Genomic DNA, 23,041 nt, shown 5'->3' with positions numbered 1-23,041 from the left:
ATGTGATTGTAGGGAACTATATAAACCTGACTGTGGCTTTTCTCACTTTTAAAAGAGGACTGATACTATTAGAGTAGAGGCCATCCTACTTGATGGGTTTGGGCTCAGTAGTTGACGTATTAAACAAAAATAATAGAAAGGGAAGCACAAATATACATTAAAACATAAATATCCTAATTTTTCTTAAAACATATAAAGTATAGGGCTTCCCTGGTGGCACAGTGGTTGAGAATCTGCCTGCTAATGCAGGGGACACGGGTTTGAGCCCTGGTCTGGGAGGATTCCATATGCCACAGAGCAACTAGGCCCGTGAGCCACAACTACTGAGCCTGCACGTCTGGAGCCTGTGCTCCACAACAAAAGAGGCCGCGACAGTGAGAGGCCCGCGCACCGCGATGAAGAGTGGCCCCCGCTTGCCACAACTCGAGAAAGCCCTTGCACAGAAATGAAGACCCAACACAGCAAAAATAAATTAATAAACTCCTACCCCCAACATCTTCTCTAAAAAATATATATAAAGTATAATTTTCTAATTTTTCCAATATTTTCATGTGAGACAATTCCTTTCATTGAGTATGGGACTGGCAATGGTGTTTTCAGGTTTCATAAATTGTACCCATGGTGTGCCATTTCAGTGGACCCAGTCCATTCTTAAGCAAGAACACGTAAAGGTACTGATACAAGAAACAGAGATGGTTCAATCTACATTTTTATGATTTTTTGTAATAATTTACAGTTGAAATTTCAAATTTAATATGACAGGGATTTTAGCTATTCAATTTTATTGAATCTTTCCAAGAAATGAAGCTATTCTCTCTCTTTTTTCAACCACATTCCAGAGGTTTAGCTAATTAATTAAATTATACATATAGTATTAATTAAATTACATATAAATTATATATGTACAAAGTTTAATTAAAATTTCAATATTAATAACATATATAAACTATATAATTTGAAACATATATATGGATGGATAGGTAGATAGATTTACAATATTTGTAAGAGAAGGCTTACAATTCTATTAGAATGTACTAATTAATCAACTTCTGGCACCTTAAAAAGTATTAAACAAATAACCAAAGTTATTCTTAACTTTTTCAGGAAATCATGGACTCCCATGATAATCTGACAAGAGCTAGGACTTTTTCCTCAGTAAAATAAACACATCCGCATACCTTTAAAGAATTATAAATATTTTCAAAGGGCACAGAGACTGAACAAGTTTATTCCATGGCTCCTTATGGATCTAGGATCCTAAATTAAGAACACTTTTTTGGGGGGATGGCAGGGCAATGTGAGAAGTAATGTCTTTACTTTCTAATTAGGTTTGTGTTGATCGAATGCTTCAGAAAAAAACTGCAAACCTCTGTAGTTTCTAATGTTTTGGCTGCTTTTTTTGAATAAAGTTTTAAAATTCCATCGAACTAAATCTATACTCAAATAGGATCAAAATAAACAAACAAATTAAAAACAAAACAAAAATGAATTCCAAACCAGTTTGAGTTTCCCAAGCCATTCTTCCCCTAAATCTTAATTCAACTACAGAGAAAGTACTCTTAACCATTCACCACTTTACAGATTATCTGACATTTTCTACAGATGCCATCAGCATGCTAAAAGCAAGTAAAGTACTTTCTAGAGCTGTACTGTCCAATATACTAGCTACTAGCCACATGTAGCTATTTAAATTTTAATTAACTAAATTTAAAATTCAGTTCTTCAGTCACAGTAACCACATATGGCTAGTGGCTATTGTTTTGGACAGTGCAGAGAACATTTCCATCACCTCAGAAAGTTCTAGAACACCCAAGTATTTTTAATCCCACCAAGAGATGTGTATGCTTGCTGGCAATCAGTTTTGTTTGTTCCCAAACCAGATTATGCCCGTTGGCAGTCAGTTATGTTTGTTCCCAAACCAGTTTATGTCCGTTGGCTTAATATAAAATTGTATAATTTAATTAAATATTATCTAAACCAATTTAAATATGAGTGTAAAAGAATGAGAGGTGTTCTAAACCTGAAAATTTTGGAAAGACAATAAAATTGTCACTTTAAAAATTATTATAGTATAAAATGTAGGTAAGACAACATTAGAAAAAAATCATAGAGAAAAACAGGAATCTCCTTTCAGATTTCTTTGTATTGGATTTGCACTTAAAGACATATAAGCAATCAAAATTAGAAATCAAAAATGATGCATTATGGGATTTACAGAAAGAAAAGGTGACTAAGATCTATAATCAGCAACCCAAACTCAGAAACAGGTCTTGGCTTACATAAACATACTGGCAAATACTGGCAAATAAGCATATAATCAAGTTTTAAAATTTAAACAAAATATGCACAGTATGCATGTATTAATTTTAAGAACTGTTTTGTTAAAAGTCTTTGTGAATTTACTCAACTACTGATCCCCATTGTATTAAATAGGAAGGCTTCTACTACACAGAGCAAAACTGCAAACACATGCCTTCTTCATTACTATAAACTCAGCATTTTCACAATTGATTGTATCATTTTTATTTGCCAAATTAAAAATACTGGCAAATAAACGTATAATCAAGTTTTAAAATTTAAACAAAATATGTACCGTATGCATGTATTAATTTTAAGAACTGTTGCTTTAAAAGTCTTTGTGAATTTACTCAACTACTGATCCCAATTGTATTAAATAAGAAGGCTTCTACTACGCATAGCAAAATTGCAAACACATGTTTTCTTTATTACTATAAACTCAGCATTTTCAAACTCACAAATGATTGTGTCATTTCTATTTGCCAAATTTTTCATTGGATTAAATTATATTGAAAAACTTATGAACAGGAACCTGATCTAATTCCAGATTTATGCATAACTGGTCTTTTAATTATAACACAAAATATAACTAACAGCAATATTATTACTTTACTCTTGAAGTCTACCCAGTTGCCTGAGTGTCTAAGACTTTATATGGAGACAAGAACACTCAACTTTAATTGTGTTCACTCTATTTAACTTTTTGATTCTTTTCTGACTTGAAAATGCTATCTACCCATTTATCTATAACATTAATTAGTTGAGAAATAAGAAGTATAAGAATTTCATTGCTTTCTACATCTAGATTTAGATGCAAATGAAAGTCTACATACTACTACTAAGACTACTACAATTTCTACTACTACATTTTGTTCATTAAAATAGCATCAAAATAATATTGTAATTGGTAGTTGTTGCTTGACCAATGAATATTTTTCATTAGTCAATTACATTCAAGGAAATATTTAGACTATCATGAATCATACATGTTTATTTGAAATAACAGCATAAGCATGTAAGTGTGCCATAATTTACTTTTCTTTATACTCCTTAGAATTACCTGAAAGTATCAAAGATACTCCAAATTATCTAGTTCAACCAGAAGAGAAGATGTGGTTAGGCTCATCAGAAAAAAAACAGTTTTACTGCAACTTTGCTTTACTGTGTGATACCTTCATACCAAAGATGGAGAACTGGCTGACTCTGGGGGCCAAATTTAGAGTGACTGCTGAAGTCATTTTGGAATATCTTGAAAGTAAGCGTGGTTTCTTTGGTCTACCACAGTCCTCATTCACTTCCTCTGTCTTTAAGTCTGGCTTATTACACAGCCTAGACTCCGAAGTTATTTAAGTTCATGACCCCTGGTAAGGTGTTTTACAACATGTTACCTTGCATATCTCATGGGGGGCATAGGTAATTGAGCTCTAAAGCTAGACTTAGTTATGGCTACCATTTCATATTAATTTCCATTCTCCTAAGCGACACAATGCTAAGAGGTTAACCAATTCATAGTTCTTCCCTTTTCACTTAAGATATACCACGAACTGCTAGGCCATACTTCTAGAGAATGATTCTGGAAGGAGAAGTATCACAGTGGAACTGGAGGGTAAATTCCTGTCTGGAAGAGGATGATTCTGGAAGGAAAGAATGATTCTGGAAGGAGGAGAAGTATCACAGTGGAGCTGGAGGGTAAATTCCTCTCTATGCCTAGAAGAATAAGAGTGCACTGGTACTTGAAAGGAAAGAATTAAATGGATATGGAGTTGATTTTAAACAATATTAATTATATACTTATATTTTTATCTGAAGATAGTGTTATTTGTAGTCTTTCAGTAGTAAAACCTTATCTCATTTCAATCAGTTAATTAATTAAGATTAATTACTCAAAAATTACTACTCAAAAATCCATCGATAGCAAACATAAAATATGTTTTCTTGGATAGATCACTGGCCTGGATAGAAATCTGGGCTATGTCCATAGCTAGTGGATTGACCCCTGCAAAATCATTAAACATTCTGGGACTCAGTTTGGTCACCTGGAAAGTGGGCCAATTGATTTCTAAGGTTCTTACCATTTATAATTCTAGATTTTATTTTTACTTTCCATCAAGTACTCCTTAAGTGCCTACTACGTAAAAGTATACATGAACTATACGGCTTACAATATAACTTTATTACTTGCTATTTAAACATATAAAAAGTAAGGGGAAATGCAAGGCTGAGTATGATTGGAGTCAAGTAGGTGCTCCAAGAGTTCACAGTGAAAAGTAACAAAGTTGGGATTTAAGAGGGATCAGATAGGTGTGGGGAAGAAACATTGGTAGTTTATTTAACTCACACATTCTGCATAGCCTAGAGTGAGGTTACAAATGAAGGCACACACAGACAACGCCAACTTAAAAATTAAGAACCACCATCAAACAGATTTCATAATAGTTAAAAGTGATGTTCCTAATTTCTCTTAAATTCCAAATTTTAAAAGTTGGAAGAAGTCCACTTAAATATAAAATTATTCCACTGTATCACATAATGTTTTTATTTCACTAAAAAAATTCTATTTATTCACCAGAGAGTTCTTCAATTCACCCTATAAGCTGAGCACTATGGTAAGAGTTGTGAGTTTCGAAAATACATATTTCTGTATGTAAGGGGCTTAGATTTATTAAAAATAATAGAGATTAGTTAGTTTCATAAATAAGCTTCAATGGCATATGACAGGCTTAATCAAGGCTGGTCTGTTAATCAAGACAGGGTTAAAAACAAACAAACAAAAAAAACCCTCCTCATCCCATAATGATATATTCTGGAGAGTATAGAAATGTCTTGAATAACACAGGATTTTACTGCTGAAGCATAGTTTAAGATGTGTGTAAGTTCGATTGCCTATAAATGATTTAAAGTTCAACTCAATCCAATAGTTAAAAACTATATGTATACTGCAGGAGGTACAAAGGTCAGTCACAGGTCACATTCCCTTGGGGCATTTGGATTCACTACTAATGGAAGTTAGAGAAAACCCTGTGGGAATAAAAGCTGCAAGGGCTAGGAGGATTTAAAATGGAGAAATTCCCTTTTAGAGAAAGAGAAAAAGCTTTGTGGATGAAGAGGTGATATACATGGATCTTGAAGAACATGATATCAACTGGTAGCAGGTTTGCTTGGAAGTAGTAGTGGATGACAGGAATTGGTAAGCAAGTGATAGATAAATGCTCTTTTGATTATGTCAGAATCTTCACTTAATGATTTTCATGGGTGTTCCCTAGGGGTCTTTTAGGGGGCTGTTGTGGGTATAGCCAACATCAGTGGCCTCAAGAGTTATTCCTATATTCTGAGAAGAGAAACTAGATATGGGTGTGAAATAATGCTCAGGGGGGCAGAATCCTGAATCACATCATTTGGGGAATCACCTAGGCTCATGAGTCAGCGTTTGGTAATAGGGAATAAGAGAAACAAAATGATTATTTACAGAAAGTGACTCATTTATTCTAATAACATAGTTCATGAACTGCTGGATTGTTTTCAAGAAGACTCAGTCCAATTGCCAAGCGATTTATCTGATTCCCTCATAGTTACTTTGGCCAATTTAGTTCATAATATTATGAGCTATTATTATGAACTAAGTTAGACTTTTCTGGTAAGGTCCAATCAATTGCTTTGCAGTTTGTTTTCCTTTCCTTTCCTTTCCTTCTTTTCCTTCCTTTCTCCCTCTTTCCTTCCTTCCTTCCTACTCTCACTCCTTCCTGCCTCATTCCACAAAGCATGTAAGGTCAATCAGCCACTATGAACCTAAGTTTAGTGTCCCAAAATACCAAAAGAGATATTAGTTAAGTAAAATATGATTTGCTGATGTTTGTTTCCTGAATTTTCACACTTCCTTTGTTACCAAATGTGGAAACCTTGGAACAGAGTAAAACTTGACCGCTTAAAATTCTTAAAGGAATTATTCCATCTACATAGTTGCTCTCCAGTTGAATGCTAACTTTCTAAATGTACAAAGTTTCTCCATGGTTTCTTAGTCATAATTTAACTATTTCTAGATATAGACACCAGCAGTGGTCCTGAAACTTAGCTTCTTTAAAAATAATCTTGTCAGTTTATATATTTGTCATTTGCCATTTTTTTCACATAAATAAAGGACCTGGAAGAGCAAAATTTACTATTAATCACTAATGAAAGCATAATTCTCCCACATAGTATTCTCTTTATTTTCTTCATTGAGGCTAATTTTATCCTCTGCCCTTCAGAGTTATGATTTCTGCAAGACTAACACAGTGGATCATAGCTACATCTTTGTCACTTTTCAGGTACTCTTTTATACCAGTTCACTTTAGATATTCTATACATCTGTCATAGTATTTTTATAAAATTATCCTTAAACTGCACATCATAGTTGACTTCTGCGATATATTTAACTCTATTGCACTGTATGGAAACAGGCATTTATTGGAAATAGTATTTTATTTGGACCTCAATGTGTACATGACTTGGTCTCCAAATCTGTACACAGAGTATTGGGATACACACATGCACACATACACATGCAAGGGAAACTAGGCTCTCAAGGGCTAAACTATTTATAAGATGTAATTGTTTACCACTCAGTTGTCTGTTTCTTCTAACCCTCTTTTTCTCACTCTCTTGTCTATGTCACCTGACCCTTGTTCATTATCTCTTGATTAGTCCTTGAAAAGACTTTTCTTTCTCAGAGACTACTAGTTTATAACTTCTGCATAGCAGTCAAATAATTTTGCTTGAACTCACTGGTATTCAAGCCTTCTAAGGCTCATGTGTTCTTCCCCTTGGTAATTCGAAAGTTCCTTCTTCACTGCCATTGTTGGTAAATTCTAGATTCTGAGACATCTGGATGCCAGAGTGTTCTATAGAAATCTCATCACCACATAGCCAGGATCTTATAGTTCTTAACATATAATTGTATCTAAAAACCTTTTCTTATGTATTCAATGTTTCATGCTGGGAGTTTAAATAAGGTATAATATCTACAGCTATTTAATTCTGTGACTGAAAAACAATCTATATAAATTACACCATTCACTGCCATTAAAGTTGGCACGAAGCTAATGGACTCCAAAGAGACCAATCTGCTTTGTACAGACAGAATATTGTAGGTGCCTTTCCTGCAAGCAAAAATGTAATCCTCAAATTATACTTCATATACTTATTTGTTATTAATTTCTTAATACGTTTCTGGTTTAGTTGTTCCTGTTTTACTCAACAGATATAGCTGTAGAAAAATTAAAAGTAAAAGATAAGGAAAGTATACAGTATACAAAAAGCTGATTTATAAGACATGCTGAAAGGAAAATCATTCATCTGGAAATCAAGGACTTTAAAAAGTCAAAAGAAATCTACATAATCAAAATGTAAGATTATAAACTGTAATGAACTTATTAATAAAAATGAACTTGGTCCATTATTTTTATTCTAGAGAAAAAGCAGTCTGAAATTAAATCATATGTCTATGATGAGTAGACATACTCAACACAGTCAAAAAACAAGTCAAGTATGTTGCTGTTGCACAGCATTCTGTGAATTAAATTTAGGTAAGTTTTAGGACAAATTAAAAAAAACTCAGATTTATGACCACTGTTGTAATTCGTTCAAATATTCCATAGAAACTCATCACAGGGTGAGATCTCCATTCATTCATCCAATAAATAAATAGATCTTATTATGTGTAAGGCGTTGCAGGGGATACAATGAAAAATAAGGCATGGACTTTGCCCTCAAGGGGCTTACAGTCTAGTATGGAAAAAATAAACAAGCACATAGATAGCCATAACATAAGGGAGAAAGTGATGTGTCATAAGAAAGACTCAGACAATGTGCTGTGAAAGTCATTGACACTAGCAGACTTCTTTTTTTAACTGTAGTGTCTAAGTAGCCAATAAAAATAGAAAGACCAATGACAAGTTTGCAAAATTAAGTGCCAAATTTTGTGAATCTATGGATGATGAAAGCTGCAATATAAATGCAGTTTGTCACTACTCACCAATTCTTAAAAATGTTTAATCATAGAGTAACAACCTATCAGAAATACCATCTTGCCAGAGTTTATAAGCAGATGCAAATATAATAATCTAATATTTACGGACAAAGGATAATTTTAATTATCTAAAATACTCATGACACATAACCTTCTTGCACAGAAATTAGCTCGATTAGATTAAAATGATGAAGAATTCCTCGATGGCTCAAGTGTGCTCCAAGGAAAGCTAGAAGGTTGTACAGTTAACTCCCAGGGTGTAACTCTAAACCATACAACCTACTACCTCAACCCGGATGCACACAGCTTCCAATGTTGCTTCAAACTCCTTATCATATCTTCAGTCAGCTCCTCCAAATATGGCAGCCATATACCTAAGGACTTGGCAAGGATGTAGATATAATATTCTAACATTTTACCAATAAACTTAATATGTATCTACTAGGACTACCCTAACCTCTTGGGTTTCCAGCATAGGTCATATAAAATGTCTTCTGACATCTCTCATGGAGTAATTCCACCAGCAATTAATAATATTAAAAGTCAGTATCATTCAGCTTCATTTATAAAGAGAACTAGGCTCAATAGGGACACAAAATCCAGTTATAGCCTTTAATTTTCTTATTAAAGTTGATGAATTGCACTAACCACTGGAATGTGAACAGAAGTTTCTGAACAGGATCTATTCAGAGCTTGGTGCAAACCTTGCTATAAAAAATTCAAATTTCTTAAGCAATTTAATATACTTGGATTTAAACTTCAATGGCTGTGCTATGAGCCCTTCCAAGTGGTCAACAACTGAAGCCTGCCTCGTAAGACAGGTGAGGATTTATATATATATCTATATATATACATGAAAACCAAAGGAAAATATAGTCACTTCAAAAGTAAACAACTAGAGTTTAACAGGAGTTTGATTGAAATATTATTTAACTGCATTGTGTATAGCATTTTGTCAGATTACCACACTGACACAGACCCATAGAAGCGAGCTTGTGCGGTCCACTTCACCACAAGATCGGATCTACGGGTTTATGCCAATGGGCAACGTCTCACATGGGCTCCCTCATAATGCAGAATTTGTTGTAAATGTATGATGAAGTTAGGAGACCAAAATAATAATATCAATCCCTTAGCATAAGTATTTAAATGCTGAAATTCTCTAAGTATGCATATTCCCACTTAAAGGGCTTCATAAATATTCTACACTAAATACAGGTTATATACATGAGAATTTTAAAAATAGTATAGTGAAAGAGTTTTCACAGATTACTTTTGTTTTCAGGTTGAATATTTTGGAATTAGACTATTCTAATTAATGATGAATTTTAAAAGAAAATAAAAAAGAATCCATACATGCATGTATGAATTACGTAATTTTGAGGCATGAATATAGTATTATAAGCCTATAATTAAGACCAAATTAACTATTAAGCTAATTGTGTAAGAGTTAGACTGCTTGTTTTAACTCTTATAAAACCTCAGTTAGTGGTTTCAAGGAATTGGTAATATAACTTTCTCATAAAACAAGTAAGATTTTATTGATTAGGCAAAGAACACAGGAAGTTATTTAAATTCTTAAATATACATATGTGTCTGTAGTTGGAATAATACTGAAATGAACAATATTTGGAGAAATTAATATCAGAAAACAAAAATTAATGACACATTAATAGCATTATTACTACCACCACGCGCTAACATTTAAACTCCAGGTCTATTGCCTAAAAGAGGATATCTTGTTTCTTAAACACAATATATTTAAACTTATTGTTCAAAAAAGATATACTCAAAACATACTATATGGCTGCATACAACTCTCATCTGGTCAACAGGTTGGGCAAAATAAATTGTTATTAAAAAAAAAATTTTAAACCACCAGACAATAAGCAAACACACAAAGAGTAAACATAAAGCCAGTCACGTACACGTTTTTTAAGATTCCAGGCTCAAGGGCAACAAAATTAAAAGTTGTACATTATTAATCGTTTCACACATATCCACAATATTTAGCATTTTTAATTATATCTTCATTGTGAAAACTAATATTACTACATAAAAATTAATTAGTGTTTTTGCATGTTTTGAAATAAATAAAATGTTTTTTATAAACTATAGATAATGTGGTCTATATAATTTTTACTATTATGTTTTCTAACTATTCCCATACTTATTAAAAACTACAGTAAAAAAAGTCAATAATCATGAATTCAAATGTAGTAAAAATATTTCAACATATATTCATAAATTTAGACATGAAATAAAAGGCAATATTTGTTCTGCATTTCATCTTAACTATAAGAATGTATATTTTGGTTTCATTCTCTTATTAGATCATAAAAAAGAAAAAGCATGACTTTATTCTCTTTCCCTAGATTTCACTTCCTTTTTTATAGTATGACAAATGACAAAATATAATTTTTCTTTTTCCTAAATTACTTTCTATTCAACTGTATTTCACCTATGTTATAGGAATGGATATATAGATCTATATTCAGAGGGAACCGAACTGTACATTGATCACAAACTGAGAGAAAAATTTTTCACAAAAGTAGGTAATATTATAAATCCTTAAACCATCAGTGACAGTTCCAACAGCTAGATCCATAAAGAGTATGAAACAAATTCTTATAACTAAACACAGTCAAAATTATTTTTTCTTTAAAAGATTTAAACATTAATTGCTCTTTTGCTTTTTATTTTTACCTGAGATGATTTTCTCCTATGATCACTTTCTTCACTTCTCATATCCATTTTAAGTTTTTCCCTAAAACAACCACAAAGGGAGAAATATCAGACAACTGCTGTTTAGGAGGAGCATCTGGGTGGATGGTGGGAATGAAGGTAGACGATCGAGAAGAAAACACAATATCAAAATGGGCAAAACCTTTTAATGTATTTTTTTTAAAGGCTTGGAAGACTCATGGAGCCCCACCCAAGGCTACTCATATGACATATAATGTGGTTTCATAGTTTGCATTTATGCGTTCATTTTGGTTGGTGGTGTTTTCACAGTAACAGTTTTGAAAGTGAAAGGAGGCATGGCTGTTAAAGAAGGGACTAGGTTTTGCACAATGAACTAGTGAAAGCTGAAAAGAGATTTGGATTTGGCATGGAGCTTAATAAGATAATTAAGAGTGTAGAGATTAATGGCTCCTAAAAATAACATTTAAAATAATGTTTTTCAACTAAAGGATCTTGAAACATGAAAACAGGTTTATAAATGTTAATTAAGCCTGTGAAAGTTGATGTTCCATTAGCTGAGGCAGCATAAAGGAACAAGAGCTACTTTTTAAATAATTAGTGAACAATCACCAATAAACTTAATAAAACGTTTTACTTGAATGTTATCAGTATATAGGGTATTTGTAATTTCCCACAATTCTTTGTAGAATAACAAATAAGAAGGTAGAATTCATCGGTTCTATAGTATTTTTCACTGTATACCCTATATATTTTTATTATAATAAAATACGATTTTAAAGCACAACAGTTTGCTTAAAGTTTATTCTTTTCATGGAAAATATAGTATCAATTCTTAACATGCAAATTATAGGCTTTATTTATATAAGCTGTATATTTCAAAAGCATTTTCTCTCTTTAACAATTTTTAAACGTGTTTAGAAACAGTTTTAATAAAAATTAAAATAGGTGCAATACATCAGTTAATCCTTTCCCACTGAACCAGGCAAAACTGGGTTTTTATAATAAAATGCTTAAACTGCTTAGCAATTTACTTCTACAAACAGACAAAATAATTAGAATGCAATGCATTTATCTGCTAAGCCAAAACATTGCTTTAAACATATAAGTTTATATGTACTTTCTCCACTAAAATACTTAATGGATTTTTCCAACGCTCTCAGTAACAGCTGTAAGACAAATTCTTCTTTAAAATATATTTTAAAAGTCAGTATTATTGTGGAAAAAGCTTTTTTCTACTTAGCAACTGAGAAAATGATCTTTTCATCCCTTTTTTCTGGTATACTGAAATCCTGGTGAGTAATTTAAATATAACTTCCCCTAAACTAAATTTCAGTTATCAGAGAAGTTTAATACATATTCTAATACAACCCTTTTCTAGAAGTTCAAAAAGTTTCTTCTCTCACATTTCAAATTATGAGTCACAGCACATGAAAGATTTAGTTTCTTTACCAACTAGGGCTAAACACTCACTCTTCTTAGACAGCAAAAACTAATACTGTACACAAAAAGCACAGATAACATGTTAATGTTTTTTCAAAACTTCTATGTATAACAAAAATAAAAACAGGTATTGTCTTTTTCATAGAGATTTTTCTATTTTTACTAAAGTTTCTATTCTAGTCAGGATTAGAGCAAGAGAGCAAAAGGAAAAAGTTAATAAGAGTAAGGTGGGTGATGAGCTATAAAAGAGTAAACTGAAAGTTCAAGTATCCCCTTTTATATAACAGTAGACTTAAAAAGAAACAACAAAAAAAGTTATACCTGATATGAAAGGTGCGATTTCACCAAGTGCAATATATTGCTTATTATGCCATATTTTTGAAATATACATATAAAGAAGGCTCATTTGCTTATGCTGCCTTACAAAGCTGCTTTACAAAGCGCGATGTCTCTGTAGTTATACAAGCCAATGTTTGCTTTTTTTTTTTTTTTGTTTGTTTTGGTTTGGATTTTTGTTTGTTTGTTTTTGTTTTTGAGCAGTAGCGTCTCTCTCTCTCTCTTTTTTTTTTTTTTTCAGCACTGTTGCATGGAGTAAGACAAACTCAGATTTTTTTTTCTTCATGGATCCTGTTATTTCTTGGAAAAAAGGACCAGGGTGCTTGTCTTCTTTTTCTTCCTTCTCGGTATTCCAGGCACAAAGCACTGCGCAGAAGCTGCACCAATCCTTGCCGTCCCTGGCAGCAGAATGGTAGAAGGTGGGAGAGACCAGGAATCCTTCCAGGCTGTGCTGACTTTAGAAATGAGGATTGCACACGTTTGTCTCCTGAACCAAAAGGGTGAGAAGGCAGGGTGCCAGTTTGCTACACTGCAGCAATGATCTCATGCTCACTGCTGCTGTCGTCCTGTTTGCCCAGTTCAAATGCCTGTTCATTATAAACCAACAACAACAACAACAAAACAAAACTACTTGGATTCTTCAGCAAGCAGAAAGGGTATTAACATTAAAAAAAAAAAATCAGCAGTAAGAAAAAGCAAAAAACAAAAAGCACATACAATTTTAGGATTCACTTGTTATGCCTCAATATTCTGTTTATATGTTCTTTCTTTTTTTTCCCCCCCTATTTAGAGATAAGCAGCAGAATTTATCAGGCGTGAAAGGGACAGCCTCCTGGTGGCCTGCCAAAAACCCAGAATAAAGGCGAAGTTGTGCTGCAAAGCTCAGTCTCTTGCTGAGTCTGGCTAAAGTCAAGTACTAAGATCCACCATTTTCTGAGCCATGCTAAAAAAGAAGAAAAAAGTCAGGACGGTTGCTGCTTTCCAAGTCTCCGTTGGCACCATCACAAAATCTCAGTCGTAAGGTCACATGATTCTCTGCCAAATGTAGAGTGCGTTCCCATCACCCATTCTGCTGATACTGCGAAGGCAGCTATTGTCTCGTTTAGACCCAAAGTTCAGCCCACTCTTCATTGAATTAGCTGAAAAACGCATCACCTTTGGGGGCTGGGAGTCATGGAAACGTCTACCTGGCAAGCTGCCCACTTTTTCTGCCCATCAACCAGAGATGGAATTGTGCTGCCTAATGCAATGATGACTTGGAATGTGAAGAGTCGTCCAAAGTGAATCTGATTCTTGCAATGCCTGCTTCAGTTTGCACGGAAAACTCTGGCTTCTTGTAGTTAAAGGGGGAGGGGGCGGGGGGGCGGAGAATCTTTCCTACTAAATGTAGCAAATAAAGGTCTGAACATGCCTACTCTGCAACTTTATTTCACAACACACCCAAATGGTTCTCAAATGAAAAGACTGAAGTCTCTGTAAGTTTTCTGAGTTTAAAGGCATCCCTTCCTCTGTCTCCTTTTCCTTATGAGTGAATGCAACAAGCCCAGGACATTTGTTTTAGTTCCTCACATTAAGATTTAAAATCTCTGAGTTTCGTCTTGCTTTTTATTACTTTCTGATTTTATCTGGCACCAGTTTTGTACTACATGGCCACAATATCCACTAGCAACAGTGGGGATGCATTATTGCTGCAATCTCCTTCAAAGTGGTCCCCTGAGGGAGCCAGCTGTCTCCTCAACCACACAAACCCCTGCAACTGGGTCCTGTGGTAATCCTCATCAGTACCTAGCACAGCTGCTGTGCAACTTTGCTGAGATTGACTCATGTAAGAAGTGATCTTTCTGTTCCTTCACAAGCTACAGTTTTCCTGTGTGGCATGAAAGATGCCTTTGAAAGATGCAGGAAATATATCAACAGCTCTTAGGCATTAAAATGAAATGGTTCCCTCTGCTGAATGAATTGCCATTCTAGCAGACGACGAAAGTTCCAGTGGACAAACATTTCCATACCTTCTAACAAAAGTACAGTGAGTTAAATCTTTCACCATTTCCTTAAGCAGAATCTAAAGCCAAGCGGTAAAGCAAGTCTTATAAGTATTTAAGCCAAATATACTCAGTAGTACTAAAAAGAATCATGTTCTCCTATCTGCATTTAAAAATGTTTCAATTTTTCAACAATGAGGGAATCTTTATAACTATGTTACCAAAAGTTTTTCAATTATATTCAGTGCCTTACAAAATTATGGACTAATGTTATCCCTCCTCCATGTATACACACACACACACACACACACACACACACACACACTGCACAATACCTGACAAAAATTCAAAAAAATAATCAAACCATGACTTGCTTAATAAAAGAAAACCATCAAAAAAAAAAAAAAATCAGGGACCAAGGAAATATCCTGGAAAAGGTCTACAGTCTTTTTTGAGTCATGGTCCTTGGGTCGCTTTCTTGAGGAATGGTAGAAGTGAATGTGTACACACACATGCGTGGGAAACATCCTGGTGTCCTCTCCATTTGTAATTCAGAATACAAACAATTGTAAACCATAAAACAAAACTTACATATGTACTGAAATTAAAAATGCTTTTTTTCTTGATTGCAAAACTCTGGACAAATTTTGCTAATGTCCTAAGCCTTAGTGCTTGGTGGAGAATTGAGCATGGCACACACATATGCCCCATGCTTCAGCACAGTAAGAGGAAAGTAGATAAGCTCTCACAGAAAGAAAAAAATTAAATTTTGAGTTCTCATTCACTTATTCAGTAGATATTATTAAGTAGTAGTATGTGGCCAGGCCTTCTGGTAGACATAGGGGAACAGCAATGAATCAAATGGACATGCTCCCATGTGGGACTCATTCAGTAAGAACTTTTAAGTGAGAAAAGCTCACATCTAAAGAGAAGGGTTGTAGGTCCTAAACGAGCATTTATTGCTAGTCAAGAAACAAAGTGATAGGAATTAGAAAGTGGAAGTGAAATGGATATAAAAAATAGCTTACAGATAGAGACGCTTTCTGTCATTTTGCTATTTTAAATTTTCTCTTTTTAATACAAAATACAATTATAAGCTTTTCATAGTTCTGTTTGATTACTTAAAGAACCTAATTTGAAAATTATATATTGCCTTGCCAATTAAAAACAAAAAATGGACATGGCAGATGTTCACTTCCAGGGAGATGGAGTAGATGTAGTTTTTCCTAAATCTTCCTGCTAAGTACAATGAAAAAAACCTGGACATTGTATATAAAACAAAGGTAAGGAGACTCTGAAAGATGGAGAGAAGACAGTCCAATTAGGGACTCTAGGACCCAAGGAACAACATGGTGGTGAGTTCCCTGCATTTTAATTTTGCCTCATATATCCAAAACTTGGATCTGAAGAAGTAGCCAAACACCAGGAAAGCAGCAGGCTAGAAAGATGGAAAACACGGGGACAGTAACACTTTGCTCCAGTCAACACCACACAAACACGCACCACATACCTGCAAAGACAGAGTGGGGAGCCTAGTGCCACCCTTGCTAGGCTAGAACAAAATGCCCCAACCTGCTCTCCCCAGCCCCAGGGCAGTGTAGGAAAGTCTGAGTAGGAAATTGGTTCTTTCGTCCTTGTCAGGGGATAACAAGGGCCCTCCTTCCCAAATGCATCTTCAGTGGAAACTTCATGGCGAAGCTGAACACCCACTCCAACCCAAAAGTAATGAGGCAAGCTTCTTCCTCCCACTAAAGTGGTGTCAGACAAAGGAGGCCTAGTGGAGAGTCAGGACATTAGAAACTTCCCAGTAGTCATAAGACAACCCCATTATCCCTCAACCTGTAAACCAGCAAAGGCCATGAAGGGAGCAGTAGCAAACCACTCCAACCCCTCCCAGCCGGGAAGGTATCAGTGGAGGCCTGCTGGGGAAGAGGAACTCTGAGCCCTTCCTTGCAGTAACAAGGAGCCCTCCCAGTCAGGTGTCAGTGGTGGCCACAAGGGGGAAGCCTGTACATCTACATACACCTGGCAGTGACAAGGCTGTACTCCCCCTTTTCCTGCTGGATTAGTGTCAGAGGAAGCTAGCTAAACCAGAAGGTTTAAATAAGATCCAGAGTCTCATAACATAATACCCAAATGTCCAGGTTTCAACTGAGAATAATTTTTCATGCAGAGAAGCAAGAAGATCTCAAACTTAATGTAAAAAGACAATCAATGCATGTGAACACCAAGATGATAGAGATATCACAGTTACCTCACAAAGATTTTAAAGCAGCCATCACAAAAGTGCTTCAATGAGTAATTATGAACATGGTTGAAATAAATTTAAAAAAATTAAAAGTCTTAGCAAAGAAATAGAAGATATAAAAAATAACCAGATGGAAATTTTATAAGTAGAAAATACAATAACTAATAAAAAAAAATGGAGGGGGCAAAGGAAAGAATCAGTGAACTGAAAGCTAGAACAATAGAAATTACCCAAACTGAACCACACAAAGAAAATATGCTTAAAAAATAATAAGGTAATGGAGACTTATGCACTATTGAACTATAAGAAAAGATAAAATATTTATGCCACTGGAATCCCAGAAAGAAAGGATAAAAAGGGCAAGTTATAAAACATGCTCAAAGAAATAATGACTGGAAACTCTCCAAATTTAGCAGAAGGCATACAGATTCAAGAAGTTAAGCAAACCACAAGCAGGAAATACCCAAAGAAATCCACACCAAAACACATCTTAGTCAAACTTCTGAAAACTAAAGAAAAAAATCTTGAGAGCAACAAGAGAAAAACATAACCTTACCTATAGGGGAAAAACAATTCTGACAAGTGAGTGTCTCATCAGAAACTATGGTGGCCAGAAGGAAGGGGCACAACATTTTTAAAGGCTGAAAGAAAAGCACTGTTAACCCAGGATCCGATATCTATGGAAAATATCCTCCAGGAATGAAGGGGAAATCAAAACAGTATCTGACAGACACTAAGATAATTTTCAACAGTAAACCTACCCTAAAAGAATGGCTAAGGAAGTTGTCTAAACAGAAAGGAAATGATAAAAGAAGAACCTTGGAACAACTTCAGAAAAGAAGAAAGAATTCAGTAGGATAAAATGAGTAAAAATAATAGACTTTCCTTCTCTGGAGTTCTCTAAATTATGGTTGATGGTGAAAATAAAAATTTAGCACTATCTGATGCAGTTCTAAATTTATGTAGAGGAAATATTTAAGAAAATTATATCATAAATGGATAAGGATAAAGGTACAAAAAAAGGAGGTAAAGTTTACATACTTCACCTGAATTGGCAAAATGAAGACATCAGTATATATAATTTAATATATAAAGCAACTACTAAAAAAAAACTACACTGAAAAATACTAGGTAAGTCAAAATTCTAAAAATTGTTCAAGTAACCCACAGCAAGGTAGGAGAAATGAAAAACAGAGAGAAAATACAGAAAACAAAGAATAAAATGGCAGACTTAAACCATAACATATCAATAACTAAATTAAATGTAAATTGTCTGAATATACTAATTAAAGTGCAGAGACCTGCACAGTAGAGTGAAAAACAAAATCATGGCTCGGGCTTCCCTGGTGGCGCAGTGGTTGAGAGTCTGCCTGCCAATGCAGGGGACACGGGTTCGTGCCCCGGTCCAGGAAGATCCCACATACCACGGAGCAGCTAGGCCCGTGAGCCATGGCCGCTGAGCCTGCGCGTCCGGAGCCTGTGCTCCGCAACGGGAGAGGCCACAGCTGTGAGAGGCCCGCGTAATGCAAAAAAAAAAAAAAAAAAAAATCATGTCTCAATTATATGCTCTCTACAAGGAACTCAATTCAAACACAATAATATACACAGGTTGAAAGTAGAATGATGGAAACTACATATATCATGCAAACATTAATCAAAGAAAGTGATATTAATATCAAATAAAAGAGATTTCAAAGCAAATTCTCAGAGACAAACATCATAAAATGATTAAAAAATAAAAAAGACAGTCCAACTAGAAGGCATAACAACCCTGAATGTGTATACACCAAGCAAAAGAGCTGTTAACTGTATAGTGTGAAAACTGGTAATAGACAAGAAAAACAGACAAATCCATGGTTATAGTTGTAAACTTCAATGCACCTCTCTCAACAATTGATAGAATAACTACACAGAAAATTAGCACAGATATAGAGTCATCATCATCAACCAACAGGATCTAACTGACATTTTTACAGCATACGATCCAACAATAGCAGAATATACATTCTTTTCAAGTGCCCCAAAACATATTCCAAGATAGGCCATATCCTGGTCCATAAAGCAAATGTGCACAAATTAGAAGTAAGTGGAATCATACAGAGTGTGTTTTCTGAACAAAATGGAATCAAACTAGAAACCAATAAGGGAAATATAACAGAAGATAACTTGGCAAATCTCTTGCAAGACTGGCAAATAAAAAAGAGAGAAGGCACAAATTACCAATTTCTGTAATGAAACGGGATATGTCACTATAGACCCTTGCAGACAAAAAACAATAATGGAAAGCTACAAACACTAAACACAGAACCTAGACAAGTTAGATAAAATGGACCATTTCTTCAAAAACACAAATTACCACAACTCACCCGATATAAATTAGATCATTTGAATAGCCCTATTGCTATTTTTAAAAATTGACTTTATAATTTAAAAACTCCCTCAAAAAGAAATCTCCAGGCTTAGACAGTTACATTGAATAATTCTAACAAATATTTAAACAGATTTAATGCAAATTATACTTTTTTTTTAGAGAATAGAAAAGGGAACAATTCCTAATTTATTTTATAAAACTAATATCTTTTTGATAATAAACCCAGAGAGAGACAGTAGAAAAAAGAAGTATAGACCAATATCCCTTAAGAAAATGGACTTAAAAATTCTTAAAAAAATATTAGCAGATAAAATTCAGCAATATATAAAAGGAATTATACACTACGACAGTTGAGATATATTCCAGGGATGCAAGTCTAGTTCAATATTCCAAAATCAATATAATCCATCATATTAACAGGCTAAAGAAACAAAAAATCACATGAAAATATGAATGGATACTAAAGAAGAATTTGAAAAAAATCCAGCCTCCATTCCTGATTGAAAACAATCTTACAATTAGGAATAAAGGGCATGTCCTCAATTTGATAAAGATCTTCTACCAAAAAACCCTATAGTCAACATTACACTTAATGGGAAAGACTAAATGCTGTTCCCTAAAATCAGCAATAAGCAATAATCACTCTCACTATTCTTATTCAACTTAGTGCTGTAAGTTCTTTCCTAGCTAGGGTAACAAAGTATATTTAAAAAAAAGGAAAAAGAAAATGAAAGATACAAATACAGTACTAATGAAAATCACTCAAAATGATATACTTAGGTATAGATCTAAAATAAATGTACAAAACTTGTATGCTGAAGATTATAAAGATGCTGATGAAAGAAACCTAAGAGATTTGGAGAAACATATGTTCACAGATTGCAAGTCTCAATATAGATGAGATGTTAATTCTTCCCAAATTGATATATAGGTTTAACACAATTCCTATCAAAATTCCAGCAAGATTTTTTTTGTAGAGACAGATAATATTATTCCAAACTTCATATGGAATTGCAAAGGAACTAGAATACCTAAAACAATGTTGGAAAAAAAAATATTGGTAGGAATTATCCAATTTCAAGACTCATTATATAATAGTATATTACTTAATATACTAACATTAGGTATAAGGTTATATATCTACATAATAATATATTAATAATAAATACAATATTAGATTACTGTTTGATCATAATCAAAACTGTGTGGCTCAAAAAAAAAAAAACTGTGTGGCATTGGCAAAGAAATAGACACATCGATCGATGAAACAGAACAGGGAATATAGAAATAAACCCATATATACATGCCTAATTGATTTTTGACAAAGATGCAAAAACAACTCGATGGAGGAAAGATAAACTTTTCAACAAATGATACTGGAGTAATTAAACATCTACCAATCAAAAAAAAAAAAAAAGAAAGAGAATACTTTGATATGTATCTTACATTAACTCAAAATTTTAAAACTCAATTTATGTATTTTATTTAGTAATTTATTCTTTTTTATTCTTTTTATTATTTTAATTAATTAAAAACAACTAAAAATCAACTCAAAAAATTAACTTAAATGTAAACATAAAACTACAAAACTTCTAGAAAATAACATAGAACACATTCTTTGGGATCTGGAGCTAGGCAGAGTTCCTAGAATTGACAGCAAAATCATAATCCATAAAGAAAAATGGATAGATTGGTCCTCATCAAATTTAAAATCTTTTGCTCCATAAAAGGTCCAATTAAGTGTATGAAAAGACAAGTTACAGATTGAAAGGAAATATTTTTAAACCACATATCTGACAAAGAACCAGTATCTAGTAAATATCAAGAACTCTCATAACTCAACAGTAAAAGAATCAAATAATCCAAATAGAAAATGGGCAAAACAAAGAAGAGACATTTCATCCAAAAGATATATAGATAAATAAGCACATTAAAGGATGTTGAACATTATTAGCCATTAGGAAAATGCAAATTAAAACCACAATGAGATATTACTACACTTCTAGTAGAAGAGCTAAAACTAAAAATTTAATGACAACACTAAACGTTGGTGAGGATATTGGATCATTCATATTATTGTTGATGGGAATGTAAAATGGTGCAGCAACTCTGAAAAACTATTTGGCATATTCTTTCAAAAACTAAACATTTGTTTACCACATGACCCAGCAATTTTCCTCTTGGGCATTTATCCCAAAGAAATGAAAATTTATGTTCATGCAAAAACCTGTACATGAATGTTTATAGCAGCTTTTTCCATAATAACTTGAAACTGGAAACAACCCAGATGTTCTTCAAGTGATAAGTCGTCAAACAAACTGATAAATCCATACCATGGGGTACTACTCAGCAATAAAGAGGAACAAGCTATTGACACACACCACAACCGAGAATTATGCTGAATGAAAGAGGCCAATCCCCAAAGCTTACATTCTTTATGATTCCATTTCCAAATCTTTTAAATGATAAAACTATAGAAATGGAAAACAGATTAGTGGTTAAGGGGTTAAGGCGAGGGTGGAAGTGGGAGGCAAGCAGGTGTAGGTATAAAAGGGCAACATGAAGAATCCTTTATGGTGATGGAAATATTCTGTACCTTAAGTGTATTCATGTTAATATTTAGGTTGTGATTTCATACTATTATTTTCAAGTGGTAACTGGGTAAATAATACATGGTATCTCTCTGTTTTATGTCTTAGAACTGCATATGAGTTATCTCAAAATAAGCAGTTTATTTATTTATTTATTTATTATTTTAGTAACAAATACACCAAAGCAACTGCTTTCACGGTTGTTTGCACTGTCCTTGTGTTATTCTAAAGAAAATGCTCCTGGAAAAATCTGAACAAACTAGCTGCTTATTGGTTTATTTGGACTTGAAATCCCAGAATGCTATTCAATAAACAATGATTTGATCAGCTAGGAAAATTAGCTTGGGGAAATGTTCTGAATCAGGGGTCAGCAGACTTTTCTAAAGGGCTAGATAATAAATGCCTTAGGTGCTGCATGTCATATGGTCTTTGTTATAACTGCTTGACTCTGCTATTGCAGTATGAAAACAGTCCAGACAATACATAAATTAAAGAATGTGGCAGTGTTCCAATAAAATTTTATTATGGACAACACAGTTTTAATTCATCAGTTTTCACATACAAAATATGTTTGTTTTTTCAAACATGTACAAATGTAAAAAACATTCTTAGCAAGTAGAATGTACAAAAATAGGTCCTGGATTTGGCCCGCCAGCTACAGTTTGCTGACCTCTGAGCTAAATTACAATTTTTGAAATCTTCTGTTGTCTTATGTTTCAGTTTTGCTTCCTTTTTATTTTCTTCTTGAACATTTTCTATATTTCAAACGATACTAACTGCTGCCATTTAGGAATTCCCCCTCACTGTCCCTCCATCTACATTTTCCTTTCTTGTGTTGTCAGAGGATACAAACAGAAGTTTTACTGCTGAAATGTGAAGCTTGGGACAAAATCAAAAACTGGATAAAGTTATCTTCCCCATACTACCTTTTGTTTAATTTTCTTCATAATTTTAGTGAGAAAAAAATACTTTCTTTTACAGGGCCTCTTTGATGATATGGGCCTTGAGAAACTTTAAGAGAAGAAACTACATGAAGCAAATTATTTGAAAGATTCAAATTTGTTT

The 23,041-nt window shown here is 33.7% G+C and overlaps 1 long non-coding RNA gene across 1 annotated transcript in view; it reads right to left on the bottom strand.

Annotated features, from left to right (window-relative positions):
* LOC141278606 (uncharacterized) overlaps positions 1-23,041 on the bottom strand; it is a 158,346-nt gene that overhangs the window by 36,533 nt on the left and 98,772 nt on the right. Inside the window, exon 3 of the long non-coding RNA XR_012331570.1 lies at positions 11,009-11,069. This is a non-coding gene — a long non-coding RNA (uncharacterized lncRNA). The remainder of the gene's footprint in view (positions 1-11,008; positions 11,070-23,041) is intronic.

Source organism: Tursiops truncatus, chromosome 4 (assembly GCF_011762595.2).
Source record: "Tursiops truncatus isolate mTurTru1 chromosome 4, mTurTru1.mat.Y, whole genome shotgun sequence".
Taxonomy (NCBI): Eukaryota; Metazoa; Chordata; class Mammalia; order Artiodactyla; family Delphinidae; genus Tursiops; species Tursiops truncatus.
This window is presented reverse-complemented; position numbering and strand designations above follow the sequence as displayed.